We start from the raw sequence: 17,081 nt of genomic DNA, 5'->3' as shown, positions 1-17,081 counted from the left end.
AGCCCGAACGGGGGGCCCACGATGGCGGTACGTGCCGAGTTTCGAGGCCCAGGCGCTTCTCATTTAAACGTGTAACTGTTTCGTGGACACATGGTCCCTTTATTGACCTTTTGACCCCTGAACGAGTTCGTAGGGTCACCAAACTTTTCCGCCCGCTAAAGGGACCCCAGACGATATGCAAATGGCGCCCTCTAGTCGATCGGCCTTTTCAGAGCCGCGTCCACGAAACCGCTAAGCCAAACCAATTCAAATAATTAGCAAGTGAGGTTTATTTATAAAGGTCCCAGGGACCCCAAATCGCACACAGAGTTGCGTCAGGAGCCCACATGCTATAGTGGCCTGGGCCTGGGACCACAAAACATATTTTTCCACATTTTTTATCCATTTCTCTGTCTGCCATTGAAGTCAATAGGAGAGGCCTAGAAACAGGCCCAATTTCAGTGAGACACGCGGCCGGACTTAAAAGGCTTAGGAAGCGGCCTGGAACCTCAATCTCGGGGGTCCGAACAGGAGGCCCACGACGGCGGTGCGTGCTGAGTTTCGAGGCCCAGTGACCTTCCGTCTCCCCATGTGGTCACTCAAAGGGAGAACGGTCAAATAGTAGGGTTTTGGGAGCGACTACCCCGTTTTACCCCTAAAAATGATTGAAAATGGACATTTAAAGGGTCCATGGATGGGGGGAGGGGTCAACAGGTGAGTGTCACCCCCTATAGTTGTCCAAAACTCCATGTTAGTTAATTTTCCTTCTTTTGTTGTTGCCCTAGTGTTCTTTTTTTCTCGGCTAGACTCTGGCACAGGTGGGCTCATTGGTCTAGGCGTATGATTCTCGCTTTGGGTGTGAGAGGCCCCAGGTTCAAATCCCGGACGAGCCCTTGGTGAGGCTTGGTCCTGAAGCTATTTTGTCTCTTTAAGGTCACAAGCAATTATGAAGTTTTTGATCAATCGGGCATAAGTCGAGAAAAAGCCAAGCCGGTTAGCTTAGTTGGTTATAGCGTGGTGCTAATAATGCCAAGGTCGTGGGTTCGATACCCATACGGGCCAGCTGCTTTTGTTCTCTGGGAGCTCATCTCTCCTCTTCTGGTAATGTGACTGGTGGTTTCACAGAAATACCCGCTGGCTTAACTTTTTGTAGTAGAGACCGAAATAGCTCAGTTGGGAGAGTGTTAAACTAAAGTTCTAAAGGTGTCTGGTTTTGGCCGATATCACCTGTATTTTCCTTTTGTTCGATGGGGCCACTGACCAAAATTCACTGGGTTCCAACCCCTCTGTCTAATTGCTTCCCAAGAGCCACAGCGCTATCTGCCTCCCAGACGGCCAACAGCAAGCCCTTGTTGGTTCCATGGTGTAATGGTTAGCACTCTGGACTTTGAATACTGCGTTCTGAGTTCAAATCTCGGTGGAACATGCATGCTTTCTTGTGGCAGGAAGAGAAAAGAAAAAAAAAGCACAGGTTAGGCACTGCTGCTGACGAGCCTGTAAGTGATTTCGTCTTTGCGGCCCTTTGAGCAGCAGCTGCTCCTGTCAAGGTTCCATGGTGTGGTGGTTAGCACTCTGGACTTTGAATCCAGTGATCTGAGTTGAAATCTCTATTTTGCCACCAATTTGCGCGGGACCCGGTCTGAAATTTTTTTTGGCAGCAGTGAGCCCCAAAAGCTCACATAAGGAGTGTCAACACACAGTCTGTCTCTTTAGGGAAGTGAGAGTAAAGGGCAGGTCCCAGCTTGGAGAATGCAGACATCGATCCCACAACCTCTCGCATGCTAAGCGAGCGCTCTACCATTTGAGCTAATTCCCCTGACTGTGGTGGAGTGACGTCCATCATTCCAAAAGACGCCTTCGAAGAGCGACTGCTATTATAATGGGCTTGACGAAAAGAGGCCATCTCTCCTCTGTACTGGCACCTTTGCACTGGCTGCCATTTAGTTGTAGAATTAACAGAGAGATTGTGCTTTTATTTTTAAGACCCACTTGGTCTTGTTACCCCAGTATCTATGTGTGTGGATTCCTGTATTACGTAGGCAACCTTTGGATCGCTCAGGTCGTGCAGCCAAATTCTCCCCTCTGTTTCCAACACTGGCTTAAAGTCTACGGGACATCTGACCGTTTCAGCTGTCCTTCCTAAGATCCCTCTACATGTTAGGTCCAGCCCCATTTTTAAATCCATTTAGAGGCCAACTTTCATTTGTTTGCCTTTGACACTGTCTCGGGGTGTTTGATTACTTCCATGTTAGTTCATTTTCCTTCTTTTGTTGTTGCCCTAGTGTTCTTTTTTTCTCAGCTAGAAGCTTGCATAAGTGGTCTAGAGGTATGGTTCTCGCTTTGGGTGCGAGAGGCCCCGGGTTTAAATCCCGGGCGAGCCCTTGGTGAGGCTTGGTCCTGAAGCTATTTAGTCTCTTTAGGTTCACAAGCAATTATGAAGTTTTTGGTCAATCGGGCAGAAACACAAGCAAAGCCGGGCCGGTTAGCTCAGTTGGTTAGAGTGTGGTGTTAATAATGCCAAGGTCACGGGTTAGATACCCTTATGGGCTAGCTGCTTTTCTTCTCTGGGAGCTCATCTCTCCTCTTCTGGCAATGTGACGTGTGGTCTCACAGAAATCCCCGCTGGCTCAACAGTTTGCAGTTGTGGCTGAAATAGCTCAGTTGCCAGAGCGTTAGACTGAAGATCTAAAGGTCCCTGGTTAGTTTCCAAATTTCCATGGTGTGGTGGTTAGCAATCTAGACTTTGAATCCAGTGATTGGAGTTCAAATCCCTATTTTGCCACCAATTTGCACGGGACCCGGTCTGAAAACATTTTTGGCAGCAGTGAGCCCCAAAAGCTCACTTAAGGAGCGTCAACACTCATGCCTTGTCCAAATACCCACACTTGCAGTCTTTGCACTTGACCACTTGACTACTTACTGAAGAAGAGTTTAATTAATCAAAATATAAATGATTCAAGTATAATCAATGTGAAGATAGCCATTTATGTATTAAGTTATTCCACTATTATAATCATGTGTATTTGCCTGCATGTATAGAAATCTGTATGAGAATGGAATGTGCAGACATATGGTGAAGTACATGATAAGCACATGATGGCACATAATGGGGCCCTTATTTTCACAGAACATAAAATTAAGGTCTCATGACTGCATCGTGATCCCATATGAATGAAATGTATTGAACATGCCCAGAGAAAAAACTGTATATAAGAGGGTACAGAAAAAGATTCGAGAGATTGCTCTGCAGAGTTCTCTCAGGTTTTATTGTCTCTGAAAATAAAATCTCTTCTGGCATCAAAACTCCAAGACTCTGAGAAAGATTCTTCACAGCAATTTGTTGGGACAGACATTTACTCACACCGATGCTCAGCCACAGTCAGCCTACACCAGAGCTGAAGAGGAGGTTACCAAGTACTGCAGTGTTCCACCAATCTCTCTGTCTGAAGACCCCCTCAGCTGGTGGGGGGAAAATGCAGCTATATTTCCTCTGCTTTCCAGGTTGGCTAAGTTATACATGTGTATTCCTGGGACCAGTGTGTCTGCAGAGAGGGTATTTTCAACTGCAGGGGATATTGTTACTGCTCAGCGTAGTACAATAACACCAGAGCATGTAGATCAGCTTCTTTTCTTACACAAAAACCTAGTGCCACAACCTTCTACCAGCTAAGCAGTTAGGTATCATTATTATTATTGTTACACACATTGCTTTTTTACTTAAATTTTGTTTTGAATATCAAAGCAGTTTTGTTTTACAGCATTTTTCTCAGTTCATGTTTTGGTATATGGAGGCAGCTGTTGATGTTACATGAGTTATACTGTCTATCAGACTACTTGAAATAATAATGCTGCATATTGCATTTTTATGCATCAAAATGCACATGTTACTGTAAAGCAGATTGCTAAGCTACTTTTTTGAACAAGTGTTATTTTATAAGAAGTTACAGACAGACTAATGCTGTCAGTTTTCTATTTGTTACAGCAAATGCTGCTACTGGCACTTTTTGAATATTGCACTTGCACACTGTTAATAAAGTAATAGTGTGAAATATCTTTTTTGCTTCACCCTTGAGTTCTGTGGTTGTTTAAAAAGTAGTAGAATTTTACATAGATGGTACAACATTGTGATGCATCGTTAATCGTAATCGAATCGAATCGTGAGATACCCATAGATTCCCACCCCTAGTTAAGGGCACTGCGCTTTGGTATTTTTAAGACCTGGGACAGTCTTGCGCACTTACTTCCTGTCGCGAGACCTGTTTGAAGACCTGTTCAAATGGGCCAGGATGAAGATGGGCCAGGATGAAGATAAAGCCATCTAAGTCACGCAGTCTTTCGATCCGGAAAGGAGCCAGGAGGGACAACATCTCCTTCTCAGTTGAGATGATGAGGATGTGAGCTAGAACGCTCCTAAGGACACCCTAAGTTCGCACCAGGCTTCAGCCTTGACTTTCCATTCACCAAAATCCTCTTACTCAAACTGGTTCTTTTCATCAACCAACTTCAGTAAAGATCAACTTGAGCCTTCAGATTGCATCAAGACTCTCTTTCAGACAGACAAGACGTGCAAGTATCAAACTTAGTCTTATTAATTGATACATTAAGTATCATTTGCACCTTTGTACAAAGGTGTGTTTGAACTAAGAAACTGATGTTTCCTTCAGGCTGTAGAGCTGCTGAATATCAAATGGTACCATAGCTTCATGTTTTTATTTCTATTATTTTTACTGCCTAAGCTTTAACCCTTTTCCTATACCAATACTGTATGCATGCGTGTGTGTGTATGTGTATGTTAGACTAGTTTAAGTGTTTATGCATGCTCTGAGTAGTATTGTACAATAAGAAAGTTATTTTCCTTAACCAGGAAATTAACGTTCTTAGAATTAACAGACAGTTGACACTGAGAGGTCAAATGAATGCTTACAGCGAATCTAAATATTTATAATTAATTATAACTAGTTATTCCCCTTTGAGCTCATTCGCTACAGCTAGATATTTTCCCAGGTGGACTTGTTGGTCTAGGGGTATGATTCTTGCTTTGGGTGCGAGAGGCCCCGGGTTCAAAACCTGGGTGAGCCCTTGGTGAGGCTTGGTCCTGAAGCTATTTTGTCTCTTTAGGTTCACAAGCAATTATGAAGTTTTTGGTCAATCGGGCAGAAATACAAGCAAAGCCAGGCCAGTTAGCTCAGTCGGTTATAGTGTGGTGCTAATAATGCCTAGGTCATGGGTTCGAAACCCTTTTGGGCTAGCTGCTTTTGTTCTCTGGGAGCTCATCTCTCCTCTTCTGGCAATGTGACGTGTGGTCTCATAGAAATCTCCGCTAGCTTAACAGTTTGCAGTTGTGGCTGAAATAGCTCAGTTGTCAGAGTGTTAGATTGAAGATCTAAAGGTCCCTGGTTAGATCCTGGATCTTGGCAGGTGTCACCTGTCTTTTCCTTTTGTTCGAGGGGGCGAGTGACCAAAATTCACTGGGTTCCAACCCATCTGTCTAACTGCTTCGCCACAGCGCTATCTGCCTCTCAGACAGCCAACAACGATGCTGTGTTGGTTCCATGGTGTAATGGTTAACACTCTGGACTTTGAATAAAGCTATCTGAGTTCTAATATTGGTGGAACCTGTGTGCTTTCTTTCGGCAGAAAAATAAAAAAAGCACAGGTTTGGCGCTGCTGCTAGCGAACCTGTAAGTGATTTACCCTGCGACTCAATTTTCATACTATCCATCCTAAATAGTATGAGAGATTAGAATAAGTCTGTCCCAAAGCATAGTATGTTGAAAAGAGTATGCCAAAAGTCCCCGGATGGTCTACTATTGAAGGTCGATTTTTTAAGTGTGGATCCGTGCACACTCTAATGGCTAATATTGCCCACAATCCATTGCGCTTTGGTGAAGGATTCTGTCCAGAACTACAAACATGAATAAAATGCGTTAAAAGACTACAAACATTGCGGATGTGCGCAACCGGCGGTTAGGTAGAGAGGCTTAGAAAAAAGGGTTTGAGTGACTAATATTCAACATTTAACCTGGTAAAAAAATATTTATTTAATGTTATCTGTGTTATATTTCATCTGCAACAGCAAAGTAAACTTTTATAAACATCCGTTTGGTCTTTAACTTTCAAATGCATCATTATGCATAAAATATGAGCAGAGTTCTCGGCATGAAAGACCCGCGACTGACAGATCAATGTGCTACTTCTTTTCTCTCCAATACAGTAGGAAGTTAAATTAAATGCAATGTGGAGGATGTTAACTGTGACAAGATGACTGACAGGCCAGTTTACATTGACAGGGTGCGTGTATCTATGTGACAGACTGGCCGTTAAAGACGCAGTTGTGTGATGTGATAGTATGTCCCAAAGCGTGCCTACTCTTCTACTACACACTCAAAAATGTGTACTTTTTCTTCACCAAAAGAGGACATACTTTAAGGGCGTAGTATAAGTAGGCACATTGAGACACAGCATTAGTCTTTGTGGCCCTGTGAGCAACAGTTACTCCTCTCAAGGTTCCGTGGTGTAATGTTTAGCACTCTGAATTCTGGATCCAGCGATCCAAATTCAAATCTCGGTGGGACGTGTTTTGCCACCAATTTGACCTGGTCCGAAAAACTTTTTGGCAGCAGTGAGCCCCAAAAGATAACGTAGGGAGCGTCGCTTCATTTGAGCTAATTCCCCTGGCCGTGGTGGAGCGACGTAAATCGCACCAAAAGATGCCTTCGAAAAGCGACAGCTATAATAACGGGCTTAACGAAAAGAGGCCATCTCTCCTCTGTGCTGGCACCTTTGCACTGGTTTTAGTTGTAGAATTAACCCTCTGGGGTCCGAGGGTGTTTTGGGGCCTGGAAAAGTTCCTCTCAGCGCGACGCGAACAGTAAAACTTGAGGTCTTGCTGCTTTGTTTGCTGTGGTGTGGGCGTTTACATGCGCGCGTCTCACGTGGACTATTGTAATAACAAAAGCGCGATCAGTGCGTGGGTGTGGTCACATTAGCGATAATGAAGGCGACGGCCAAGACTTGACATCACATTGGTTTCATACTGATTACTTTGTCACATAATATTTGTTTTCGTCATGACTTACTTTGTTTAAAATAGACATGTTAAGCATTCTATAGATATATCTCTCATGTCTGTGTGTCAAATATTCGCTGAGTTTCAGTTCATTTTAGTGATGCGTTTCAAACAGATATGCGCGGAGAATGAGACGGCTAAAAGCACACCCTGTTTATTTTCTTTATTTTGCAAAAGCACAATGATTTGTTGATATTGTGAGTGTACACAAATAAAAGTAGACCCTTTACAGATGTAAATGCTGTATTACTCTTATATGTACGGTCAAGTATGAAGGAGCATTTTTGTTATTTTCGCTGTCATCATTCAAATCTGCAAGAAGTTCCGCTGGCGGAACTGTCGACCCCAGGAGGTTAACAGAGAGATTGTGCTTTTGTTTTTAAGACCCTACTTGGTCTTGTTACCCCAGTATGTATGTGGGTGGATTCCTGTATTACGTAGGCTACCTTTGGATCACTCAGGTCGTGCAGCCAACTTCTCCCTCTCTGTTTCCCAAACTGGCTTAAAGTCTACGGGACATCTGGCCCTTTCAGCTGTCCTCACTAAGATCCCTTTACATGTTAGGTCCAGCCCCATTTTTAAATCCATTTAGAGGCAAACTTTCATTCGTTTACCTTTGACTCTGTCTCGAGGTGTTTGATTACTGCCATGTTAGTTCATGTTCCGCTGGCTTAACTTTTTGTGGTAGAGGCCGAAATAGCTCAGTTGGGAGAGTGTTAGATTGAAGATCTAAAGGTGCCTGGTTTTGGCAGATGTCACCTGTATTTTCCTTTTGTTCGATGGGGCCACAGACCAAATTTCACTGGGTTCCAACCCATCTGTCTAACTGCTTCCCCACAGCCACAGCACTATCTGCCTCCCAGACGGCCACCAAAAAGCCCTTGTTGGTTCCATGGTGTAATGGTTAGCACTCTGGACTTTGAATACTGTGTTCTGAGTTCAAATCTTGGTGGAACCTGTGTGTTTTCTTGTAGCAGGAAAAAAAATGTTATGTCCCTGTTTTGCCAATAATTTGCGCGGGACCCGTCCCATTTTTAAATCCATTCAGAGGCCAACATTCATTCGTTTACCTTTGACACTTCTTTTGTTGTTGCCCTAGTGTTCTTTTTTTTCTTGGATAGACGTTTGCACAGGCAGGCTCGTTGGTCTAGGGGTATGATTCTCGCTTCGGGTGTGAGAGGTCCCGGGTTTAAATCCCGGATGAGCCCACGGAGAGTCTTGGCCCTGAAGTTATTTTGTCTCTTTAGGTTCACAAGCAATTATCAAGTTTTTGGTCAATCGGGCAGAAGTACAAGCAAAGCCAGGTCAGTTAGCTCAGTTGGTTAGAGTGTGGTGCTAATAATGCCAAGGTCACGGGTTAGATACCCGTATGGGCTAGCTGCTTTTCTTCTCTGGGAGCTCAACTCTCCTCTTCTGGAAATATGACGTGCGGTCTCACAGAAATCACCGCTGGCTTAACGGTTTGCAGTTGTGGCTGAAATAGCTCAGTTGCGAGAGCGTTAGACTGAAGATTTAATGGTCCCTGGTTCGAGCCCAGATTTCCATGGTATGGTGGCCAGCACTCTGGACTTTAAATCCAGTGATCCGAGTTCAAATCCCAATTTTGCCACCAATTTGCGCATGACCCGTTCTGAAAATATTTTTTACAGCAGTGAGCCCCAAAAGCTCACATAAGGAGCGTAAACGGGCAGTCTGTCTCTTTATGGAGAGTAAAGGGCAAGTCCCAGCTTGGAGAATGCGGGCATCGATCCCGCTATCTCTCGCATGCTAAGCGACCGCTCTAGAATTTGAGCTAACTCCACTGACCGTGGTGGAGTGACGTCCATCGCTCCAAAAGACGCCTTCGAAGAGCGACTGCTATTATAACGGGCTTGACGAAAAGAGGCCATCTCTCCTCTGTACTGGCACCTTTGCACTGGCTGGCATTTAGTTGTAGAATTAACAAAGAGATTGTGCTTTTGTTTGTAAGACCCACTTGGTCTTTTTACCCCAGTATGTATTTGTGTGGATTCCTGTACTACGTAGGCAACCTTTGGATCACTCAGGTCGTGCAGCCAACTTCTCCCCTCGGTTTCCAACACTGGCTTAAAGTCTACGGGACATCTGACCGTTTCAACTGTACTCCCTAAGATCCCTCTACATGTTAGGTCCAGCCCCATTTTTAAAACCATTTAGAGGCCAACTTTCATTTGTTTGCCTTTGACACTGTCTCGAGGTGTTTGATTACTTCCATGTTAGTTCATTTTCCTTCTTTTGTTGTTGCCCTAGTGTTCTTTTTCTCTCGGCTAGACCCTTGCTCAGGTGGGCTCGTTGGTCTAGGGGTATGATTCTTGCTGTGGGTTCAAGAGACCCTGGTTTCAAATCCCAGACGAGCCCTTGGTGAGGCTTGGTACTGAAGTTATTTTGTCTCTTTAGGGTTACAAGCAATTATGAAGTTTTTGATCAATTGGGCATAAACCCAGAAAAAGCCAAGCCGGTTAGCTCAGTTGGTTATAGCGTGGGGCTAAAAATGCCAAGGTTGTGGGTTCGATACCAATATGGGCCATCTGCTTTTGTTCTCTGGTAGCTCATCTCTCCTCTTCTGGCAATGTGACTGGTGTTTTCACAGAAATACCCGCTGGCTTAACTTTTTGCAGTAGAGTCCGAAATAGCTCAGTTTGGAAAGTGTTAGATTGAAGATCTAAAGGTGTCTGGCTTTGGCAGATGTCACCTGTATTTTCCTTTTGTTCGATGGGGCCACAGACCAAATTTTACTGGGTTCCAACCCCTCTGTCTAACTGCTTCCCCACAGCCACAGCACTATCTGCCTCCCAGACAGCCACAAACAAGCCCTTGTTGGTTCCATGGTGTAATGGTTAGCACTATGGACTTTAAATACTGCGTTCTGAGTAAAAATCTCGGTGGAACCTGCGTGTTTTCTTGCAGCAGAAAAAAAAAAAGCACCGGTTAGGCACTGCTCCTGGCGAGCCTGTAAGTTATTTAGTCTTTGCGGCCCTGTGAGCAGTAGTTGCTCCTGTTAATGATCCATGGTGTGGTGGTTAGCACTCTGGACTTTAAATCCAGTGTTCCGGGTTCAAATCCCTGTTTTGCCACTAATTTGCGCGGGACCCGGTCTGAAAATTGTTTTGGCAGCAGTGAGCCCCAAAAGCTCTCATAAGGAGCATCAACACACAGTCTGTCTCTTTAGGGAGAGTAAAGGGCAGGTCCCAGCTTGGAGAATGCAACTATCAATCCCGCTACCTTTCACATGCTAAGCGAGCGCTCTACCATTTGAGCTAATTAAGGTTTCCCTTAATTAGCTCAAGAAATTTTCCCTTAACTGTCCTCGGTTTCCAACACTGGCTTAAAGTCTACGGGACATCTGACCGTTTCAACTGTCCTCCCTAAGATCCCTCTACATGTTAGGTCCAGCCCCATTTTTAGATACATTCAGAGGCCAACGTTCATACGTTTAACTTTGACACTTCTTTTGTTGTTGCCCTAGTGTTCTTTTTTTTGGTCAATCGGGCAGAGATACAAGCAAAGCCAGACCAGTTAGCTCAGTTGGTTAGAGTGTGGTGCTAGTAATGCAAAAATCACAGGTTAGATACCCGTATGGGCTAGCTGCTTTTCTTCTCTGGGAGCTCATCTCTCCTCTTCTGGCAATGTGACGGGTGGTCTCACAGAAATCACCGCTGGCTAAACGTTTTGCAGTTGTGGCTGAAATAGCTCAGTTGCGAGAGCGTTAGACTGAAGATCTAAAGGTCCCTGGTTAGAACCCAGATTTCCATGGTGTGGTGGTTAGCACTCTGGACTTTTAATCCAGTGATCCGAGTTCAAATCCATATTTTGCCACAAATTTACACAGGACCCGGCCTGAAAATATTTTTGGCAGCAGTGAGCCCCAAAAGCTCAAATAAGGAGAAATACCTCTCGCATGCTAAGCGAGCGCTCTACCATTTGAGCTAATTCCCCTGATCGTGGCGGAGTGACGTCCATCGCTCCAAAAGACGCCTTCGAAGAGCGACTGCTATTATAACGGGCTTGACAAAAAGAGGTCATCTTGACGAAAAGAGGTCATCTCTCCTCTGTACTGGCACCTTTGCACTGGCTGCCATTTAGTTGTAGAATTAACAAAGAGATTGTGCTTTTGTTTTTAAGACCCACTTGGTCTTGTTACCCCAGTATGTATTTGTGTGGATTCCTGTATTACGTAGGCAACCTTTGGATCACTCAGGCCGTGCAGCCAACTTCTCCCCTCGGTTTCCAACACTGGCTTAAAGTCTACGGGACATCTGACCGTTTCAACTGTCCTTCCTAAGATCCCTCTACATGTTAGGTCCAGCCCCAATTTTAAATCCATTCAGAGGCCAACGTTCATTCGTTTACATTTGACACTTCTTTTGTTGTTACCCTAGTGTTCTTTTTTCTCTTGGTTAGACGTTTGCACAGGCAGGCTCATTGGTCTAGGGGTATGATTCTCGCTGCGGGTGTGAGAGGTCCTGGGTTCAAATCCCGGACGAGTCCTTGGTGAGGCTTGGTCCTGAAGCTATTTTGTCTCTTTAGGTTCACAAGCAATTATCAAGTTTTTGGTCAATCGGGCAGAAATGCAAGCGAAGCCAGGCCAGTTAGCTCACTTGGTTAGAGTGTGGTGCTAATAATGCCAAGGTCACGGTTTAGATACCCGTATGGGAAAGCTGCTTTTCTTCTCTGGGAGCTCAACTCTCCTCTTCTGGCAATATGTTTTGGTCAATCGGGCAGAGTTACAAACATAGCCAGGCCAGTTAGCTCAGTTGCTTAGAGTGTGGTACTAATAATGCCAAGGTCACGGGTTAGATACCCATATGGGCTAGCTGCTTTTCTTCTCTGGGAGCTCAACTCTCCTCTTCTGGAAATATGACGTGCGGTCTCACAGAAATCACCGCTGGCTTAACGGTTTGCAGTTGTGGCTGAAATAGCTCAGTTGCGAGAGTGTTAGACTGAAGATTTAAAGGTCCCTGGTTAGAACCCAGATTTCCATGTTGTGGTGGTTAGCACTCTGGACTTTTAATCCAGTGATCCGAGTTCAAATCCCTATTTTGCCACCAATTTGAGCGAGACCCGATCTGAAATTTTTTTGGCAGCAGTGAGCCCCAAAAGCTCACATAAGGAGCATTAACGCGCAGTCTGTCTCTTTATGGAGAGTAAAGTGCAGGTCCCAGCTTGGAGAATGCGGGAATCGATCCCGCTACCTCTCGCATGCTAAGCGAGCGCTCTACCATTTGAGCTAATTCCCCTGACCATGGTGGAGTGACGTCCATCGCTCCAAATGACGCCTTCGAAGAGCGACTGCAATTATAACGGGCTTGACGAAAAGAGGTAATCTCTCCTCTGTACTGGCACCTTTGCACTGGCTGCCATTTAGTTGTAGAATTAACAAAGAGATTGTGCTTTTTTTTTAAGGCCCACTTGGTCTTGTTACCCCAGTATGTATTTGAGTGGATTCCTCTACTACGTAGACAACCTTTGCACTGGCTGCCATTTAGTTGTAGAATTAACAAAGAGATTGTGCTTTTTTTTTAAGGCCCACTTGGTCTTGTTACCCCAGTATGTATTTGTGTGGATTCCTGTACTATGTAGACAACCTTTGGATCACTCAGCTCGTGCAGCCAACTTCTCCTCTCGGTTTCCAACACTGGCTTAAAGTCTAGAGGATATCTTACCTTTTCAACTGTCCTCCCTAAGATCCCTCTACATGTTAGGTCCAGCCCCATTTTTAAATCCATTCAGACGCCAACGTTCATTCGTTTACCTTTGACACTTCTTTTGTTGGTACCCTAGTGTTCTTTTTTTTCTTGGCTAGATGTTTGCACAGGCAGGCTTGTTGGTCTTGGCGTATGATTCTCGCTTCGGGTGTGAGAGTTTCCGGGTTCAAATCCAGGACGAGCCCTTGGTGAGGCTTGGTCCTGAAGCTATTTTGTCTCTTTAGGTTCACAAGCAATTATCAAGTTTTTGGTCTATCGGGCAGCAATACAAGCAAAGCCAGGCCAGTTAGCTCAGTTGGTTAGAATGTGGTGCTAATAATGCCAAGGTCACGGGTTAGATACCCGTATGGGCTAGCTGCTTTTCTTCTCTGGGAGCTCAACTCTCCTCTTCTGGAAATATGACGTGCGGTCTCACAGAAATCACCGCTGGCTTAACGGTTTGCAGTTGTGGCTGAAATAGCTCAGTTGCGAGAGTGTTAGACTGAAGATTTAAAGGTCCCTGGTTAGAACCCAGATTTCCATGTTGTGGTGGTTAGCACTCTAGACTTTTAATCCAGTGATCCGAGTTCAAATCCCTATTTTGCCACAAATTTGCGCGGGACCCAGTCTGAAAATATTTTTGGCAGCAGTGAGCCCCAAAAGCTCACATAAGGAGCGTTAACGCACAGTTTGTCTCTTTATGGAGAGCAAAGGACAGGTCCCAGCTTGGAGAATGCGGGCATCGACCCTGCTACCTCTCACATGCTAAGCGAGCACTCTACCATTTGAGCTAATTCCCCTGACCATGGTGGAGTGACGTCCATCGCTCCAAATGACGCCTTCGAAGAGCGACTGCAATTATAGCTGCTTTTCTACTCTGGGAGCTCAAATCTCCTCTTCTGGCAATGTGACGTGTGGTCTCACAGAAATCACCGCTGGCTTAACGGTTTGCAGTTGTGGCTGAAATAGCTCAGTTGCGAGAGTGTTAGACTGAAGATTTAAAGGTCCCTGGTTAGAACCCAGATTTCCATGTTGTGGTGGTTAGCACTCTAGACTTTTAATCCAGTGATCCGAGTTCAAATCCCTATTTTGCCACAAATTTGCGCGGGACCCAGTCTGAAAATATTTTTGGCAGCAGTGAGCCCCAAAAGCTCACATAAGGAGCGTTAACGCACAGTTTGTCTCTTTATGGAGAGCAAAGGACAGGTCCCAGCTTGGAGAATGCGGGGATCGATCCCGCTACCTCTCGCATGCTAAGCGAGCGCTCTACCATTTGAGCTAATTCCCCTGACCATGGTGGAGTGACGTCCATCGCTCCAAATGACGCCTTCGAAGAGCGACTGCAATTATAACGGGCTTGACGAAAAGAGGTCATCTCTCCTCTGTACTGGCACCTTTGCACTGGCTGCCATTTAGTTGTAGAATTAACAAAGAGATTGTGCTTTTGTTTTTAAGACCCACTTGGTCTTGTTACCCCAGTATGTATTTGTTTGGATTCCTGTACTACGTAGACAACCTTTGGATCACTTAGGTCGTGCAGCCAACTACTCCTCTCGGTTTCCAACACTGGCGTAAAGTCTAGAGGATATCTTACCTTTTCAACTGTCCTCCCTAAGATCCCTCTACATGTTAGGTCCAGCCCCATTTTTAAATCCATTCAGAGGCCAACGTTCATTTGTTTACTTTTGACACTTCTTTTGATGTTGCCCTAGTGTTCTTTTCTTTCTTGGCTAGACATTTTCACAGGCAGGCTCGTTGGTCTAGGGGTATGATTCTCGCTTGGGGTGTGAGAGGTCCCGGGTCCAAATCCCGGATGAGCCCTTGCTGAGGCTCAGTTGCGAGAGTGTTAGACTGAAGATTTAAAGGTCCCTGGTTAGAACCCAGATTTCCATGTTGTGGTGGTTAGCACTCTAGACTTTTAATCCAGTGATCCGAGTTCAAATCCCTATTTTGCCACAAATTTGCGCGGGACCCAGTCTGAAAATATTTTTGGCATCAGTGAGCCCCAAAAGCTCACATAAGGAGCGTTAACGCGCAGTCTGTCTCTTTATGGAGAGTAAAGGGCAGGTCCCAGCTTGGAGAATGCGGGGATCGATCCCGCTACCTCTCGCATGCTAAGCGAGCGCTCTACCATTTGAGCTAATTCCCCTGACCGTCATGGAGTGACTTCCATCGCTCCAAAAGGCGCCATCGAAGAGCGACTGCTATTATAACGGGCTTGACGAAAAGAGGTCATCTCTCCTCTGTACTGGCACCTTTGCACTGGCTGCCATTTAGTTGTAGAATTAACAAAGAGATTATGCTTTTGTTTTTAAGACCCACTTGGTCTTGTTACCCCAGTATGTATTTGTGTGGATTCCTGTACTATGTAGACAACCTTTGGATCACTCAGCTCGTGCAGCCAACTTCTCCTCTCGGTTTCCAACACTGGCTTAAAGTCTACAGGACATCTGACCGTTTCAACTGTCCTCCCTAAGATCCCTCTACATGTTAGGTCCAGCCCCATTTTTAAATCCATTCAGAGGCCAACGTTCATTAGTTTACCTTTGACACTTCTTTTGATGTTGCCCTAGTGTTCTTTTCTTTCTTGGCTAGACATTTGCACAGGCAGGCTCGTTGGTCTAGCGGTATGATTCTTGCTTCGGGTGTGAGAGGTCCCGGGTCCAAATCCCGGATGAGCCCTTGCTGAGGCTTGGTCCTGAAGCTATTTTGTCTCTTTAGGTTCACAAGCAATTATCAAGTTTTTGGTCAATCGGGCAGAAATACAAGCAAAGCCAGTCCAGTTAGCTCAGTTGGTTAGAGTGTGTGGGAGCTCAAATCTCCTCTTCTGGCAATGTGACGGGTGGTCTCACAGAAATCACCGCTGGCTAAACGTTTTGCAGTTGTGGCTGAAATAGCTCAGTTGCGAGAGTGTTAGACTGAAGATTTAAAGGTTCCTGGTTAGAACCCAGATTTCCATGGTGTTGTGGTTTGCACTCTGGACTTTGAATCCAGTGATCCGAGTTCAAATCCCTATTTTGCCACCAATTTGCGCGGGACCCGGTCTGAAAATATTTTAGGCAGCAGTGAGCCCCAAAAGCTCACATAAGGAGCCTTAACGCGCTGTCTGTCCCTTTACGGAGAGTAAAGGACAGGTCCCAGCTTGGAGAATGCGGGCATCAATCCCGCTATCTCTCGCATGCTAAGCGTGCGCTCTACCATTTGAGCTAATTCCCCTGATCATGGTGGAGTGACGTCCATCGCTCCAAAAGACGCCATCGAAGAACGACTGCTATTATAACGGGCTTGACGAAAAGAGGTCATCTCTCCTCTGTACTGGCACCTTTGCACTGGCTGCCATTTAGTTGTAGAATTAACAAAGAGATTGTGCTTTTGTTTTTAATACCCACTTGGTCTTGTTACCCCATTATGTATTTGTGTGGATTCCTGTACTACTTAGGCAACCTTTGGATCTCTCAGGTCGTGCAGCCAACTTCATCTCTCGGTTTCCAACACTGGCTTAAAGTCTACGGGACATCTGACCGTTTCAACTGTCCTCCCTAAGATCCCTCTACATGTTAGGTCCAGCCCCATTTGTAAATCCATTCAGAGGCCAACGTTCCTTCGTTTACATTTGACACTTCTTTTGTTGTTGCCCTAGTGTTCTTTTCTTTCTTGGCTAGACGCTTGCACAGGCAGGCTCGTTGGTCTAGGGGTATGATTCTCGCTTCGGGTGTGAGCGGTTCTGGGTTCAAATCCCGGATGAGCCCTTGGTGAGGCTTGGTCCTGAAGCTGTTTTGTCTCTTTAGGTTCACAAGCAATTATCAAGTTTTTGGTCAATCGGACAGAAATGCAAACAATGCCTGTCCAGTTAGCTCAGTTGGTTAGAGTATGGTGCTAATAATGCCAAGGTCACGGGTTAGATACCTGTATGGGCTAGCTGCTTTTCTTCTCTGGGAGCTCAACTCTCCTCTTCTGGCAATGTGACGTGTGGTCTCACAGAAATCACCGCTGGCTTAACGGTCTGCAGTTGTGGTTGAAATAGCTCAGTTGCGAGAGCGTTAGATTGAAGCTGTAAAGGTCCCTGGTTAGAACCCAGATTTCCATGGAGTGGTGGTTAGCACTCTGGACTTTCAATCTAGGGAACTGAGTTTAAATCACCAATTTGCACGGGACCCGGTCTGAAAATATTTTGGGCAGCAGTGAGCCCCAAAAGCTCACATAACGAGCATTAACGCACAGTCTGTCTCTTTATGGAGAGTAAAGGGCAGGTCCCAGCTTGGAGAATGCGGGAATCAATCCCGCTACCTTTCGCATGCTAAGCAAGCGCTCTACCATTTGAGCTAATTCCC

At 45.4% G+C, this 17,081-nt stretch overlaps 8 non-coding genes across 8 annotated transcripts; 5 read left to right on the top strand and 3 right to left on the bottom strand.

Annotated features, from left to right (window-relative positions):
• Positions 1-967: 967 nt before the first annotated feature.
• trnai-aau (transfer RNA isoleucine (anticodon AAU)) lies at positions 968-1,041 on the top strand. Its single transcript has one exon. It is a non-coding gene; the product is annotated as a tRNA-Ile (tRNA).
• Positions 1,042-8,184: 7,143 nt separating this feature from the next.
• On the top strand, positions 8,185-8,256 carry trnap-cgg (transfer RNA proline (anticodon CGG)). The gene has a single exon. It is a non-coding gene; the product is annotated as a tRNA-Pro (tRNA).
• A 3,974-nt stretch (positions 8,257-12,230) lies between these two features.
• trnaa-agc (transfer RNA alanine (anticodon AGC)) lies at positions 12,231-12,303 on the bottom strand. The gene has a single exon. It is a non-coding gene; the product is annotated as a tRNA-Ala (tRNA).
• Positions 12,304-13,965: 1,662 nt separating this feature from the next.
• Positions 13,966-14,038, bottom strand: trnaa-agc (transfer RNA alanine (anticodon AGC)). The gene has a single exon. It is a non-coding gene; the product is annotated as a tRNA-Ala (tRNA).
• A 461-nt stretch (positions 14,039-14,499) lies between these two features.
• Positions 14,500-14,571, top strand: trnap-ggg (transfer RNA proline (anticodon GGG)). The gene has a single exon. It is a non-coding gene; the product is annotated as a tRNA-Pro (tRNA).
• Positions 14,572-14,826: 255 nt separating this feature from the next.
• Positions 14,827-14,899, bottom strand: trnaa-agc (transfer RNA alanine (anticodon AGC)). Its single transcript has one exon. It is a non-coding gene; the product is annotated as a tRNA-Ala (tRNA).
• A 461-nt stretch (positions 14,900-15,360) lies between these two features.
• trnap-cgg (transfer RNA proline (anticodon CGG)) lies at positions 15,361-15,432 on the top strand. Its single transcript has one exon. It is a non-coding gene; the product is annotated as a tRNA-Pro (tRNA).
• A 995-nt stretch (positions 15,433-16,427) lies between these two features.
• trnap-cgg (transfer RNA proline (anticodon CGG)) lies at positions 16,428-16,499 on the top strand. Its single transcript has one exon. It is a non-coding gene; the product is annotated as a tRNA-Pro (tRNA).
• The last annotated feature ends 582 nt before the right edge of the window (positions 16,500-17,081 follow it).

Source organism: Sinocyclocheilus rhinocerous, unplaced genomic scaffold (assembly GCF_001515625.1).
Source record: "Sinocyclocheilus rhinocerous isolate Xijiao unplaced genomic scaffold, SAMN03320098_v1.1 scaffold269, whole genome shotgun sequence".
NCBI lineage: Eukaryota > Metazoa > Chordata > Actinopteri > Cypriniformes > Cyprinidae > Sinocyclocheilus > Sinocyclocheilus rhinocerous.
The sequence above is the reverse complement of the archived record's forward strand: the minus strand, read 5'-3'. Positions and strand labels throughout refer to the sequence as shown.